This window comes from Panthera onca, chromosome B4 (genome assembly GCF_046562875.1).
Source record: "Panthera onca isolate mPanOnc1 chromosome B4, mPanOnc1 haplotype 2, whole genome shotgun sequence".
In the NCBI taxonomy this organism is placed as follows: domain Eukaryota; kingdom Metazoa; phylum Chordata; class Mammalia; order Carnivora; family Felidae; genus Panthera; species Panthera onca.
Window position 1 is genome coordinate 137,686,640 of NC_138345.1, and position 15,638 is coordinate 137,702,277.

Sequence of the window (15,638 nt, forward strand, 5' to 3'; positions counted from 1 at the left end):
GAAATAATTGATGAGCCGGACAGCATTACAATGAGAAACTTGTGCTCCGTGAAAGACGCTTGCAAAGGGCATTAGAAGATAAACCACAGACGGGGAGAAAATATTTGCAACGCGTATCTGATAAAGGGCCGCTGTCCTAAGTACACAAAGAACTCTTAAAACTCAGGAAGAAAACAACCCAAATAAAAAATGCACGAAAGATCTGAAAAGAGGGAAAATAACACAGGAGATGGCTTATTTCAACCCTATTTACGGCTAACGGGCACATGAAAAGCTGCTCCGCGTCCTGTGTCATCAGGGACTTGCATGTGAAAACAAGCCACCGCGACAGACCCAGGAGAAAGGTACAAAATCCAGAACGCAGACGGCATGTGGCGCTGGGGAGGACACAGAGCAACAGGAGTGCCCGTCCACGGCCGCCGGGAACGCGGGATGGCGCGGCCACCGTGGAGGACGGCGCGGTGCTTTCTTACCAAACTCATCATGCTCTTCATTCGGCCCAGCAATCCCTGTCCTCGGTGGGTACTCAACGGACCGGCAAGCTTACGTCCACATAAAAACCGGCACGTGGACGTTTCTAGCAGCTTTATTCGTAATTGCCAAGACTTGGAAGCAACCAGGAAATCCCCCAGCTGGTGATCTGGTAAATAGACGACGGTCCGTCCAGACCGTGGACGTTATTCAGTGCTAAAAAGAAATGAGCTATCAAGCCACGAGAAGACGTACAGGAACCTTAAGCACACCGCTAACTGCAAGAAGGACCTAGGACAAGGCTCCACACCGCACGATTCCAAGTCTGTCCCATTCGGGAAAAGGCAGAACTGTGGACACATAAAGGATCGGTGCTGGCCAGGGGCTGGGAGGGGAGAAGTAAATAAAGAGGTGGAGAACCAAGGATTTTGAGGGCAGTGAAAACACTCTGTATGATGCTATGATGGTGGACAGGTTTCATCACACATTGTCTACACCCGTAGGATGTACCCATCAGGTGTGAACTCGAACGTCACCTATAGATTTTATGAACGATCACATACCACCATCCGCTCGTCAGTCGTGACAAATAGACGTGAATAGTAGGGGTGGGGAGGGCGGTATATGGGAACTCTGTACTTTCCCCTCAATTTTTTTGTACAGGACTTTTTTTTTTTTAAGAGTATCACATGAGTTACAACCACACACGACTGTGGGTACCCCTGTACCTACCTTGCACAGAATCTTCTTTGGTTTGGGGGTTTTTCATTTTTGGGGTTTCTTTTTACAAACACAAGTTTGAACAAAGAAGGCAGACAGGCTTTGCGTGACCCTCCATGTGAGGACAGGCTGTGTGACCCGTTCATGTGAGTTATAAACCAGGCAAGACGAACCCACGGCCGTGGGAGTCAGGAGCGTGGCCCCCGGGGTGGGACAGCTGCCAGAAGGGGATCGAGAGGCTTCTGGGAGCTGGCCACGTTCTGTTTCTGATCTTGTGCCGGTTACGTGCAGGGTTTGGTTTGTGAAAACCCGTCGAGCTGTATACTTCTGTGTCCACTTTCCTTTGGGTTATACTTCATTAAAAAGTTCCAGAAAAAATAGTGTTTGCGGCAGAAAACTGGAAATCCCAGGAAAGGAGAAAGAAGACGGCCCCTCGCGTCCATTCTCTTCCCACTCGGAGGGGTCCTCAACTCTAGGCTGCAGGTGACACGCTCCCCCTGGCACCGACCCCCCACTTGGTCCTGGGCTGGGCGGGGGTCCCCTCCCTCCATGGGGCTGAGCCCTGGGCCTGCCAGGAGGAGGGCCAGGAGTGCTCGGAGGGCCTCCCATTGCAGGTGAATCACTGCATCTTGGAAAGATGTTCTCTTGGTTCAGGAAACACCCCTTTGGTGCCACCGTGGCCAATCCCAGAAGCCAGGAGATGGGCGGGGGTCCCCTCCCTCCATGGGGCTGAGCCCTGGGCCTGCCAGGAGGAGGGCCAGGAGTGCTCGGAGGGCCTCCCATTGCAGGTGAATCACTGCATCTTGGAAAGATGTTCTCTTGGTTCAGGAAACACCCCTTTGGTGCCACCGTGGCCAATCCCAGAAGCCAGGAGATCGTCCCTGCCTCCAAGGGGTCCCCGGGTTAGGGCCCCCCGCAGCCAGGACCTGGGTGTTGAGGGGCAGGGATGCCCAGGGCTGCTCTGGAACAGGCACCTGAGTCCCCCGTGGGCACCTCACTGTGTCAGCTCTGAGCGATCCCCTGAGCACCTCACTATGTCAGCTCTGAGCGATCCCCAGGGTGCCCCACGGCCTCCAGAGGCGGTAGCAGGGCGGGGGCCTGGGCCAGGGCTGGGGCCCGGCCGGTGACATCATGAATTGAGCTTTGCCAGTTCCTTCCCGACCTCGGAAACCCCAACATCCCGCTCCAGGAACTGGCCTGTGGAATTGGCTTTGGCCGGCCGCCCCAGGAGTGTGGTGGGGAGGCCCCACGCCCCCCCCCCAGCAGCCTACCCCTGCGGCCCCCCTTTCCTTCGGGGGCTCCCGGGAAGCCTGAAGCAGTGTGAGAACAGCAAGGTCAGCTTCCTCCGTCCCCGCCCCCACCCCACCCCCTTAACTGCAAGAAAAATAAACAGCTGTCCCCCTCTCTCCGCAGCTGGAAACACCGTCGCAGCCCAGGCCTCAGACCAAGCTGTGGGGCTGACTCACTGGCCACCGGGGCGGAGGCAGCGAGAGGGGCTCAGGGCTGCCCCGAGGAGCCCCTCCGCGACCTCAGGCCAGACCCACCCCTGTCTGGGCCCCACACCGTCCACTGAGCCGGGGGGGGGGGGGACTGGGGGTGCGCCCGTCCCGCTGCACTGTGCCCTCCCGCAGCTCAGTGTGTGACCTTCGGTCCTGACCTCTCCCGGCTTCGGTGGCCTCATCAACTAAACCAGATGCGGGCCTGGGCACCTCTTGCTCTGACCACGGTTGTGGACAGTGATGGTGGTGGCCGTGGCTCAGGGGTCCCCCCGGGGGCCACAGCCAAGGAGAGGCCTCACATAGCAGGGCGGGAAAACGGCACATTTCAGAATGATTTTAGCAAAGGCCTCCCAGGGAGCCTCGCCCAGTCTGGGGGCTGGTGATCCTGAAGGTCTGGCCGTCTGGTCCTCGGGCCCTCCCTCCCGTCTGCCTTCTCTCTCTTTCTCCCTCCTTCCTCCCTCCTTTTCTTTCTCACTGATAACCTTTCCATTTCTTCAAGCCAGCTCCCTCCTGTGGACGCAGGGCCTGAGCAGGAAGGCAGCCCTACTCCCCGGCCTGAGTCGGGGCTGGTGAGGGAAGCCCCCGGCGCTCCCCAGCTCCTTATTTACACCCTGCACCAGAGCCTTGCCTGGGGCCTGGAAGTGCTTAAGTGCCATCCTGGGGCGCTGGTGGGGAGGGGGGCCTGCCAGCCAGAGGGGTCAGCCCAGCCAAAGGTTCAGAGGTGCGTTGGGGCTGGAACAGCACAGGAAAGCGTGCCTGCCCAGGGCCGCAGGGGCTCCAGGGAGACGGGCCGGGGTTCCTCGGCAGGCTCACCCTGGCTCTGGGCCACGACGACGGGGGAGGGGCCAGGAGGCCAGCAGAGGGCCTGGCGGGGCAGGGGCGGATCAGAGGGCAACCGGAGCCCCTGCTGGGTTCCCACACCGGACAGTGGGGCAGGTGTGGCCTCAGGGTCAGCGAGCGGCGGGAGGCTGGGGAGAGCCCGGGTGTCTGGCCCGGGCAGGCGGGTTAGAGCCTCAACCAATTAACCTGCAATCACCCAGGGAGATGCTAAGGGGATTTGCCTTTTGTCTGGCTAATTATTCTGCATCTACACTTTTCCTTTCCTGGGGAGCTCAGACCCTTTGCAGAGCTTTAATTAAAAGGAAGCCGCTTTCTCAATTACCCCAAGGGTGGGGCAACCAGTGAAAACCCCAGAGGTCGCCCTCCAGGGCCCAAGCAGAGCCTCTGGGGCATCTTCCCAGGGCCCGGGCTCCGGCTCCCACAATGCTGGTGGGGATTATCCGCCTGGCTACGAGGAGGCCAAGGCCCCAGAGGGGAGCTTCTGTCCTGAGACCAGAGGCCCACCAGCGCTGGCTCCCGCCTGCCCGCCCCTCTGAGCTCCGTCCGTCCGAGGCATCCCCAGAAAAAGGCGGGAGGCCCTGACAGCTCACAGGAGTGGGGCTGTGACCGTCGGGCCGTGACGTCTCACAGAGGGGACCCAGGGGATCTCCCAGGGCCACCAAACCGGAGGGGTGTGAGGCAGGAGTCGGGTCCAGCCTGGGAGACCCTCACACACACAGTCCCCAGCCCTACCGGCCACCCAGGAGGGTCAGAGAGGGTGTGCGCAAGCCCCAGGCTGACCAGCATCCTGCCCCCTGAGGGGCTCAGCCCTACTGGGAGCCACGGAGGGTGCGGGGAGTAGGAAGAGCCTCCCATGGGGCTGATCCAGCAGCCGCCACGTGTCCGAAGAGCCTCGTCCGGACTCTCAAGTTCGGTGCATCTGTGGTCTCTACTCTGTGCACAGCTGCCGTTCTTGAGCAGCAAACTTTGGTAGACCAAGAACTTCCGTTATACCGGGCAGTGTGCCTGGCTCGTTTCCTCACCCAGGCCATTTAGACCTCTTGGAGTGGGAGTTTAGATAATCCCACTTTACAGAAGAGGAAACTGAGGCTTGCAGAGGTTAAGGCCACCCAGCCACAGGCCTGGGAGGTAACAGGAGGGGCAGACACTGACACAGAGGCCGCTCCCTCCCGCCACACCGGGCCCTTGCCCTGCTCTGCCTGTGGTGCCTTGAGGGCAGGAGTCTCTCCCACCAGCAGTGAGCCCCCCAAGATTCCGCTCCGGTCCTGCATTTGGGTGGGCACTTGGAGCCGATGCTGGCAAAGCAGCCATATAGCCCCTCATGGCCCCTGGAGCCCCTACTCCTCTTGCCCTTGTTTATGCAGCCCTGGAGACTTCCTGGAGGGGGGGGTGCCGCATGAACCGTTTTTTTTTTTTTTTTCTATTTATTGTTGAGAGACAGAGAGACAGAGAGACAGAGTGTGAGTGGGGGAGGGGCAAAGAGAGAGAAACACACACACACACACACACACACACACACACACAGAATCCAAAACAGGCTCCAGGCTCTGAGCTGTCAGCACAGAGCCCGATGCGGGGCTCGAACTCGGGAACAACGAGATCGTGACTTAGGCTAAGTCAGACGCCCAACCAACGGAGCTACCCAGGTGCCCCGCATGAACCGGTTTTGAAAGATACATAGGAGTCTGCCCAGCAGACAGGACTGGAAGGTCACCTTAGCTAAGGGACAGCAGGTGCACCAACGGGGGAAGGGGCCTCAGGTGCTGTGGGTTTGAGTATGGGCTACTCCAGCTGCGTTCGCGGTCCTGCAGGGCACCTGCTGGGGTGTTCAAGAACCCAGCAGTCAGCGAGGCCCTGCGGATCAGAGCCTGGGCTGACCCCTGTCTGGTCCTGCCCGGGTGAGGCCTGGGGTCCTATCCCTCAGCCCTGCTCAGCGGGGAAGCCCTCAGCTTGGGGAAATGCTTCTGCTCGCTCGTCCACTCCTTCCTTCCCTCCCTCCTTCATACATTCACTCACTCATCCTTTGACGCATCCTTCAACGCTTCATTCTTTCACCTGTCACCTTGGGGAGGCCTGGGGGCAGGTGCTGGCTATGGGGCCCAAGGGGGAGACGTCTTCCAGACAAAGCCGCAGAGGTTTGACCCCCAGGTCACCGGGCCACTGCCGGGGTCACCAGGGGTCGAAGAAAAGTCAGCGGCCCAGGCTTGATAGTCAAGGCCTTGCACACTTAGGCCCAGACTCCTGCAGGCCTGGGGACCCCCGGGCTCTGCTTGCTCCCTGGGGCACCCGGGACTCCCCCATCTGGCCCTGGAGCTCCCTGGGCTTTCCTGCCCTCAGCCTTGGCTCCCGAAGTCCTTTCGCATTCACAGCCAGCCAGATCCGGGAGGGCTGAGTTCTGCTTAGAAAGCTGGGGGCGGTCGGCCTTCTCAGCCCCACGCACCTCCCTCCCCGCCCCCCCCAGACGCTTCTCTCTGGGCCCCGAGTCCTTTCGGGAGTGTTGCCTCCTGAGATTGATCAGCGCTGAGCCCCACCCCCAGCCACGGGCACAGGAGGACCCTGCCAGAGCTCCTGTCTCCACGGGGTGACACCCAGCAACAGACAGAGGCAGCCAGACGTACCGGGAAGTGTGGCATCGGCCAGAACCCCAGGTAAGCCAGCCTGCATCCAGTAACCCGGCCTCCCTGTGCCTGCCGCCTACCCTGACCCGTGACCTCAGTGGCTAATTAGCATGGCCAAAAGTTCTCCAGCCATTTCTGGAACTTGTCTCTCGGCTGCCAGTTTCACTTAGGAACATTTGAGCCCAGAGTCTCCCAGCTTTGGCTTTTCACCGGAACTTTCCTTCAGGACCTCCAGCCGAGTCTGGGGTGATGGGATCAGAACCGGGCTGCTCTGTCCCGGGCCCCGGGGGCGTTAAGAAGCCCAGCTTCAGGAAGCCTTTGTTTGGGTGGAGTCAGGGGACCAGCCAGTGTGACCTGGGGCAGACCAGGGCCCTCTCTGAGCCTTGCACACCTTCCGTGACACTCCAGTGTTACACTCTCTTCGTGGTTTTCTGGCATTTTTAGCAGCCAGACCCTTTTGTCAAACTAACTCTTCTGTGGAACCCTGACGGTCAAAGCCGGCCACCGCGGAGGCGCCCTGTGGAGGCGGGTCTGAGGGCCAGAGCCCCTGCCCCCAGCAGGCTCTGGACGGAGCCGAGGGCTCCCAGAGCACGTGAGAACAGCCCTGTGAGGCTCACCCCGATGTGCCACAGTGTCTGCCCGACCTGGCACCCACCTGAGCCGCTGGGGATTCAGGCCCCGGACCCCTTCCCCTCCAAACACACTTCCTGTGAGGTGAACACTTTCGGAGGTCCTCCTGGCTGTGTGCACGGATAGAGGCGCCCCCCCACCCTAGTCGTCCTGCCTGACTCGGTTCAGTGCTCCCTGAGCCCCACAGCGTCCTGACTACAGGAGAGCAGGACAGAAAGATGTCCAGCCTCCTGCATTTCTCCAGAACAACCGCTTGGATCCCTGAGGACAGACTCAGGGCCTTGTGCAGCCCCCAGCCCGGGAGTGACCCTGGCCCTGGCCCTTAGTACGCTGTTCACTGGACAGTCTTGGTACACAGTGGGCGCTTAATAAATGCACTCATTGGACAAAGGTTCCACCTGAGCTCCTCATCTTATAACCTGAGCCCAGCCAGGGCCTCGGGCCCAGCCCCCCACTCCCACCACCCCCCACCACCCCCACCTACCCCACCCATCCCCCGCCTAGCCAGAGCAGTCTGCTTGCTCCCGCATTCGCTCTGCCAGGGGCAAGACACCTAGGTATTTTGTCCTCAGGTGTTGTTTTCCGGTATTTATGGCATTTTCTCATCACCGAACCAATGTGTGGTACATATCCATCCACTGGGTCAACAGAACATCGCCGTATTTCTGCCACGGTCTAGGTCCTGTCATCAGGCCGCGGTGATGAAGGGCCAGCAATAGTCCTATCCAAGGATGTACATGGTGGCCAAACCAACTGGAACCCTGGGGGACAAGCTGGGTGAGAGGCCTGGGGAGGGGGCCGCTTCTAAGTTTGGAGCCTGAAAGGGTCTCTGGGGGGGCGCCTGGGTGGCTCAGTTGGCTAAGCATCCAACTTCGGCTCACGTCACGATCTCGCAGTTCGTGGGTTCAAGCCCCGTGTCAGGCTCTGTGCTGACAGCTCAGCTTCGGATTCTGTGTCTCCCTCCCCCCTCTGCCCCTCCCCAGCTCACACTCTGTCTCTCAAAAATAATAAAGAAACAAATAAATGAGTCTCTGGGTTGGTGACCGTCAAGCTGAGGCCCGAGGAGCAAAAAGGTGGCCACTCAGAGGTCTTTGGAAAGAGCATACCAGTCAGGGAACACCTCATTTGCCCCACAGGCAGGGCCGGAGACGGGAGGAATTCTAAGGATCCTGGGTAGACCCTAACCAAGTTGGAGGTGAACCAGACAGTCCTGGGCAGGAGGGGATGTGTGGGGACAGAGCAGTCACAAGAATGCTAAGGGCCACCGCTTTACCGAATATTTATTGGGGCAACACCTCAAGGGAGGGCCCTCGGAGCCGTGGATCGTGGGGACCCCTGCAGCCTCAGACAATTGCTTCTTCGCTGGCTCAGGAGTGTGAGCGAAGCCAGCCCAGGCCTGCTCCTCCCCAGAGGGCCCCCCATCTGCCTGGTAGTCCGTGATGCAGCCGAGAGCTTGCGTTTGTCCCCGATCCCAAATTCTGGATGCAGCAGCTTCGGGTCTGTCCTCTGCCTTGGTGGACCCCTCCCGGCTTTGCCCTCTTCTCAGAAAGAGCTGCCCCTGGGCGGACTCTGTCTTCACAGAGACTTCACGGAGTCTGTGAGCCTCAGGGACATCCAGGTCCTAATCCCAGAAGCTGTCAATGTTTCCTTCTAAGGTCCATGTGACTAAGGAAGGGCCCTGAGACGGGGGATTACCCTGGATTACCGGAGGACCCCAAGTGCGATCACAGGGGACCTTCCGAGGGGGCGCTCTGACGCGCCCGGAGGAGCCGGCCACGTGAGGAGGAGCACAGACAGATGAGCAGGTGCTGGCCTTGAAGGGAGTGACACGGCCACGAGCCCAGGCTGCTGGCAGCCACCGGGAGCTGGAGCAGAGTCTCTCGGGGAGGCCCCCCTGCCGACACCCTGGCTTCGAACCCTGGTCTCAGAACCGTGAGAAAGTTCATTGTTGTTCAGAGCTGCCCCAGTTGCTGTCATTGGTCAGGGCGGCCCTGGCCCTGGCGAGAGAGCCATGCCCCCCTCCTTCCCCAGCACTCCCGTGCAGCTCAAACACCCCGCTGCCTGTCCCTGAGGCCGGGAGCGCTTTGGGGATGTCTCCCTCGTGTCTGCTTCCCAGGGACACAGCCCGGACGCCGTGGCAGAACAATCGGAACGAACGCTCCCAAATGGGGGGTCGACTGTCCCCCAGCGTCGCCCGTGGAGGGTCGGCCCCGGGGCCACAGGGAATCCTGAGCTGGGGAAGGTTTCCGCAGAGCAGGAATTTTTCGAAGGCCGGATTTCCAGGCCTGAGGCCCGTACAGAGGGGCAGGGCGTCACGACGACGGGGCTGGAGGGACACCCGGCCGAGCAGGGAGCAGGGCAGGAGGTGGGAAGTTGCCCGGCTAGTTCCCTAAAGGACAGCGAGGGTGGGCGGGGCCGGGAGGCTCCTGGAGCCGCAGGGTGGGGTCCCCGGGAGGGAGCGCAGGGTGGGGCATGTGGGGACAGGCGAGACTTCCTCCAAGCCAGCGTGGCTCAACCGAGCGTGTGCTTCAGGCCCCAAACCCGCCACCCGAGCCCTTTTAAGAATAAAAACAAATATTTGTGTTGCATGCTGTGTGTGTGTTGGGGTTTAGTTTTCTTCTGGAGGCTAAAAATAGGGGCGTCTCAGCGTCCCTGCGGGGATTCCTCCCCCCACCCCTGCGCCCCACCCCGTGTTGTGCAAGGCCTGGCCTGGCCCTCCGGGGCTCCTGCCAAGTTTTGACTTAACTGTCGGTGACAGGGGTATGAAGGTATCAGAAGATGGTTAGGGGATGAAGGTGCCCATTACGGCTGCGCAGGAGGCATGTCCTCGCCGGCCGGCCACACCCAGGTGGGCAGGCGCAGGGCCGGGGGCACCCACCCTTCACCCGACAGGAATGACCCCTCCCCCCATTTCAGAGTAGACAGACCACAATAACCCAGCCCGTGGGGGTAGCACAGAGCACCTGGTGCAGACCAGGGCATCCTGGGAGAAGTGCCATCAGGGCCACAAGGAGGGAGGCCGGAGGGCCTGGAGGAGGGTAGAAGGGACGGGTGGGTGAAAAGCCTGCAGGCCTGTGAAGAATGGGGGCTAAGTGGGCAATGTAATGGGCCAGTTCAAGGGGTCTGAGCGGCCCCGCCAAGGGCCCGCCAGACGGCCCTGTGGCACTCAGGCCCAGGTGTCCCAGCTACACGAGGCAGGATTCCAGGGGTACGGCCGGGACATGGACCCGGGGGGTCCTCGGGGAGGGGGCTCTGCCAGGATGCAGGGCAAGAGGTCCCAGGGAGTCCCAGAGGGACAGAGCAGTTAGGGGGATGTGCTGGGTGCCATCGATGGGAGCTGAGGGTCAAAGAGATCTCTGGCCACGTCGGCTAGAGAGACAGGTGACTTCATGGCCATGAAAACACCGTGAGGGGGACAGCAGGGGGCCCTGAGGACCCTGAGGCCCAGCCTCAGTCAGGGGGCAGCAAGAGGCCCCCAAGGAGAAACGCGAGAGGAGAGGGGTACCAGCCGAGAGGGCCTTGGAGACCAGGGAGAGGCTGGGACCTGGGGCGTCTAGGCCCTGAGCCAGGAAATAGTCGTAGGGAAATTTGTAAACTGTAAAGTGTGGTGAGCATAGGAGGGCAGGCCTGTGCTGGGGCCTGTCTGGCTGTCACCTGCAAGAGGCCTGTTCACAGGCAGACTTTCCAGGGAGGTGGGGCGGGGGGGGGGCAGGACCGTCCCTCTTGCATGGGAGGGAAGGACGGGGAGGGTCTACCAGCCCCTACAGCACCCCTCCACTGAGGAGCCTGCCCAGCAAAGGGAGCGCTGAGCAGGGGGGTAGTGGAGGGGCTTCGCAGCTTGGGGGGGGCACGTCTGGTCTTCAGTTGGCCTGGATGGGGAGGGGGGCGGGGAGGAGGGGGGCAGCTGCTGACTTCCGCTGACTCATCACCAGCCATCTCCCTGGCCCCTAGTCACGGGCCCTAGGCGGACACTCTCTTCCTATCCTATGGAGGGGAGACTGAGGCAGAGTGGGGCCAAGGTCACACAGGCCGGAAGTATTGGACCCAGAGCCCCCTCGTGCTCCCCGGGGCCCAGCTGTCGGGGCCATGCCCTTGATCCAAGGCTACCCGGGTGAAGACAGGTCAGGTGCTCTCCCAGCCTCCCTCTGAGCAGCAGGCTGGACTGAGTCCTGGGCTAAGTCCCTCCCCACTGCCCTCGAGGGACAGCCGGGGCTGAGCATGCCATCGGCCTTCTCTGGCCGGCCCTTCTCTGTGGATCCCTACCCAAGGCCCGAACTCCCTTCCGGAAATGCCGCTGCGTTGTCTGCAAAGTGCGCCCAGGTTCTCCACTCTCCCCCTTCCCGCCTGGACTATTTCAGTAGCTTCCCCACCCCTGTCCCTGCTTCCAGGCTGCAGGGAGGAGCCCCTCACACTTTCCATAAAGAATGTGGTCTCACGCCCCCTCTGGACCGTCGGCTCCCTTTCGTGGCTTCCCCGGCACCTGACACGTGGCGGGGGAGCACAATATTTGTGGAAAGAATGAACAACCATGAGGCAAAGAGACTCTCGCCTCCAGAGGGAACGCCAATGTCAGGACAAGAGGAGAGGGCAGTCTTCCCAGAACCGGACCCTGCCCGCCCTCCTCCCCGGCCCAGAACTGTGACCTCTCCCACCTCTCTTCAGTAGCTCTGGCCATGAGAAAGTTCTGATACGGCCTGAGGCCTGCCCCCCGCTGGGCCTCCTGGGCTGCCCCAAAGTCTCCCCCATGAGGCGCTGGCGGACCCTGATGGCTTGAAGAACCCTCCACTAGAGACAGGCCCTTTGAGATGTCCCTCCCTCTAATGGGCACTCTCCCAGCTCTGGAGACAGTCTTGGTGACTCAGATATGTGGCCACCAACCACGGCCCTCCCTCTCCTAGAGTCCTTGTCATTGAGATTTCATTGATCTCTCTTTCCTGGGAAGCAGGTGTGAAACAGCCCGCCCACGCCCAGGCCCCTGATAGGACATGTTGACAAGTCTGCCCCCACTCCGTCAGTAAGCAGGGCGCTCCCTCCCAGGTTGGTCGACAAGGAGAAGCTCGGGGTCCTGGTGCGGCCTTGTTAGCCCAGAGAGGGCGGCCTGCCCAGTGCTCACCCAGACGGGGCTCTTCCTGGCTCTGACAAGGACCCTGGGATCCACCAGAGTCCAAATAGAGCAACTGAGGCCCAGAGGAGGCCCATGGAGGCCCGTCCTCGAATGTTTTCATTGAGCTGGTAGGACCTCAGAAAACAGCCCAAGGCCTGGCAAAGCCTTGGTAACCAAGAGCCCTGGCCCCCGAGCCCAGCAAAGGGACCTGGATGGAGGGCCGGCAATGTCAGCCCTCGCTCCCCGCACCCTTCGCGGCCCGAGGACTCTCATTTGAGACACTTTCCCATTGGAAAACAGGGGCTCCAAACAGCAGCCTGGGTGTCAGAGAAGCCAGCTGGCATGCGGGCCTTTGCCCAGAAGGCACGAGACCGTGTTGGCCACAAGAAGAAGGGGGGCCGGGAATGCTCCTGTCAAATGCTGGAAACCGTGAGGCTCACGTGCCTTCCAGAGGGTCCTGGAACCCTATCGGGCATGGGGTAGCCCTTCAAGCTCTGTTCTCCTCGCTGCCTGGCACCCCCAAACCCCATGCTCCGCTGTCCACACAGTTACCCCGGGACCCACGAGAGCCCCCCTGGCCTCCGTTCCTGTGCCCGAAGCGTCTCTTTCCCTTCTGCATCCTTCCCACCTCCTTCCTTCCATCCCGTTTCTTCTGGGGCCCAGCCTGGATGCCAGCTCCCCCAGGAAGCCTTTGCTGACCACCCCAAGGTCCACCCAAGGCCGGGTTCCACACTCCGTTGCCCTCCAGACCCCACTCCCCTCCATGGCAGCCTTGGGTATGGGGGGCTGACAAGGCCCGTTTGTTCACCGTTCCATCCGCCATTCTGGGTGCTGATTAGGAGAAGACCTCATCGCCCGTTCAGCTCCGGAAGCCCTCAACACCTAGCTGAGCTCTGGGCACTGAGGAGCCCAGCAACGAGGGGCGAGGGAACGGAGGGGCGTCTGAGTGGATGGACGTCGTACCCTGTCCTGCTTGGTGGAAAAGCCAGGGGCTCAGGAGCCAGAAGTGAGGGTTTGAGCCAGAAACCAGGGGAGGGGCCTTGAGCAAACCACCCCCCCAGCCCACACAGGCCGAGCCAGCAGAATGGCGTCAGCGGTGGCCCCACACCAGTGGCTCAGGCAGGGGGCTCCTGGGCTGCTTCCTTGCAAGGCCGTGAGGGCTTTCCTTTCTACAAGGTCCCAGATGGCTGTGGGATTCCAGCTGTGCCCAGAGAGGCGTGAGGCCCAGATCACACGGGGAAGGGCCAGCCGGGGCAGCCGGCCAGGCAGTTCTGACCTGGGTGCTGTTCACCCCTGGGGCCCTGGGAAGCAGTGCTTGCCCAGGGCGCACGGTAAGAGAGCCCTGAGCCCCAGTATTTGCCAACCACCCGCCTACCGCCCAGGCCTCTGCTGGGCACTGCTGTGGGTCCCAAGCCTACAACCCTCTTGGGACTTCCTAGACCGCAAGACCCCGGGATGCCCAGGCCAGGCTGCTGAGTCCCCGGGCCCTGAAGACCAAGGACACAATGGGCAGGCAGGCGGCATCCCAGAGAAGGAAGGTGGGCGCAAGCTCAGACCCAGAGGAGGGAAAGGGACCGGGACAGCAGTGGGCGAGACCCAGGCTGACATCCAGCTGAACTTCCTGGCTCCTGGTGGCCCTGTTCCTGGCTTGGTGCCTCCCGGGAGCGGTCCTGACTGTTCCGCTCAGGGGAACTCGCACTTTTCCTGTTTGCCTGAGTGCAAAGAGCGACAGCCCCACTCGCCTCTCTTCCCCAGCCCGCCTGCCTCCCAGCTCTGGGCGTTGGGAAGTTCACCCAGATGTCTAATCCAGATCCTGCCTGCTGTCTTCCAGCCTCGTCTTTCCTGTTCTGTCCTCAAGACAGAGCATTGCCCTCACCTCCTCCCCAGGACTAGCCTCAGCCATTCCCTTCCCGCACATCTCTGTACGGCCTTGGGCAACATCCCAGGGCCTCAGTTTCCCCTCATGAGAGGAGGGAGATGAGTTGGGTAGAAGGAAGACCCCAGAGGACACGAATTCCAATCCTGATTCTGCCTCTGCTGGCTGTGTGACCTTGGACAGAACACTCGATTCTCTGTGCCTAGGTTTTCCCATCTGCAAAATGGAGCCAGCGCTGACCCATGTGGGGAAGGGGTGAAGGTTGTGGTTACCTGTGAACCACACTCAGCGTCTGGCACGGTGGGGGGTGTTCAATATTCCACAGAGCTTCTCAGGACCCTAGGCCTGCTGGGGTGCAGGGACAGTCACAACAGTGACATCCCCGTCCATCAGGGTGAAAGCCGAATGGAGAGTGAAGGAGAGGGCAGGAGCCCCAGCAAGCTTGCTGGGAAGATGGGCATTATGGGAAGGAGGGGATGTGGGCCGGGGACGTGGGAAGAAAGGCCATCCCGGCCGGAGGGCACAGCTGAAGCGGAGGCTGGGCAGGGACAGGCGGTGGTGTGGAGCGTGATAGGGAGCTCTGGGGACCGGTGGCTTGCCTGCAGGGCAGGGGGCTTTGTGTGGAGGTGGGTGGAGATGGGCTGTAGTTGATGAGCCAGAGGATCAGGAAGGACTCCGAAGGCCACACCAAGGAGCAAACCTCTGTCTGCCAGGGCCACAGCCCCCTGCGAGCTCTGGCCACCAGATAGCAGCTGGGTGGACAGCCTGGGCAGCCCTGGGGGTGGGCAGTGGGGGAGATCCTGGGCTTGCTAAAGCCCTCGAGCAGAGTGTGGGCAAGGGCAGCCTTCGCGCAGAGGAGGGAGCCGGGCTTGGCTGGCACAGCTGCTCCCCCGTACCCATTCTAGAGAGGAAAACCGAGGTTCAGAGCTGTGGAAGCACCCGCCCAAAGCCCTTTCCTGTCTCCTAGGCTCTCGGCCAGCAGCTGCCCTCGAGAACAGGCTGCCGCTCAGGGCGGGAGACCCAAGTGAGGAGCCAGAGTCCCTAGAGGTCAAGGCCAGGCACGAGCCACCTCTGTTCCCAGGGCCCAGCCTCCGGCACCACCGAACCAAGGGAATGAGCGAGAAAGAAATGAATGAATGGGTGGTAGTGTCCCCACATCCCGCGGCGGAGCCCATGTGACTCGCTCCTGTTGGGTGACTCTGCCTTCCTGGAGCACAGCGGGCAGGCAGGTCTGGAGAGGGAGCATCCCTGGTGAAGGTGGGGAGACAGGAAGCTTCGTGGCCAGCTAAGAGCAGTGTGGCCAGAGCCCAGGGGGCAGGGGTGTCACCCCGATGGTGATGAGCCACCGTGATGGAGGGTGGGGGCTGCCTGTGGACGCTCCTGAAATCGCAGCCTCAGAGGCGGAGCCTCGGGCTGGGGGTCAGGTGGGCCCCCAGGCGGGCTGGGCGGTGTGGGCTCGACGCCTTGGGCAGGGCCCCTCGGAGGATGTGCCGGGCAGCCCTGGGAGGCCGGGGCTGGGGTTGAACCGTGGCCAAGAAGTAAGTACAGTCTGGGCACCGGGGCCGGGGCATTCTCGAAGCTCCTTCCTCATTCCTGGCCCTGTGGGAGTAGCCGGACCCCGGCGTTCCGAGGCAGCCACCACCGCGGATTTGCTTACCGTCTCGCAGGGAACCGGGGCCTCCTGCCAAACTAGCCAGCCCGGGGCCTGGGCCCCACGGGCCCCCCCAACCACTGAGTGCTGGCCTGGGCCCCCTCCTGCCCTCAGATGAGGACACTGGGGCCACCCTAGGAGCTGTCCGCGCCCGAGTAGGAAGGAACGGGCTTGGGCTGCAAGTCCAGGGTGTTTTCCGTCGGCCTCCCAGTCTCCACGCCCCACAGGA

The 15,638-nt window shown here is 61.6% G+C and overlaps 1 protein-coding gene across 1 annotated transcript in view; it reads left to right on the top strand.

The window, feature by feature from the left end:
* ATXN10 (ataxin 10) overlaps positions 1 to 15,638 on the top strand; it is a 537,342-nt gene that overhangs the window by 215,422 nt on the left and 306,282 nt on the right. The gene's annotated exons all lie outside the window — the stretch shown is intronic.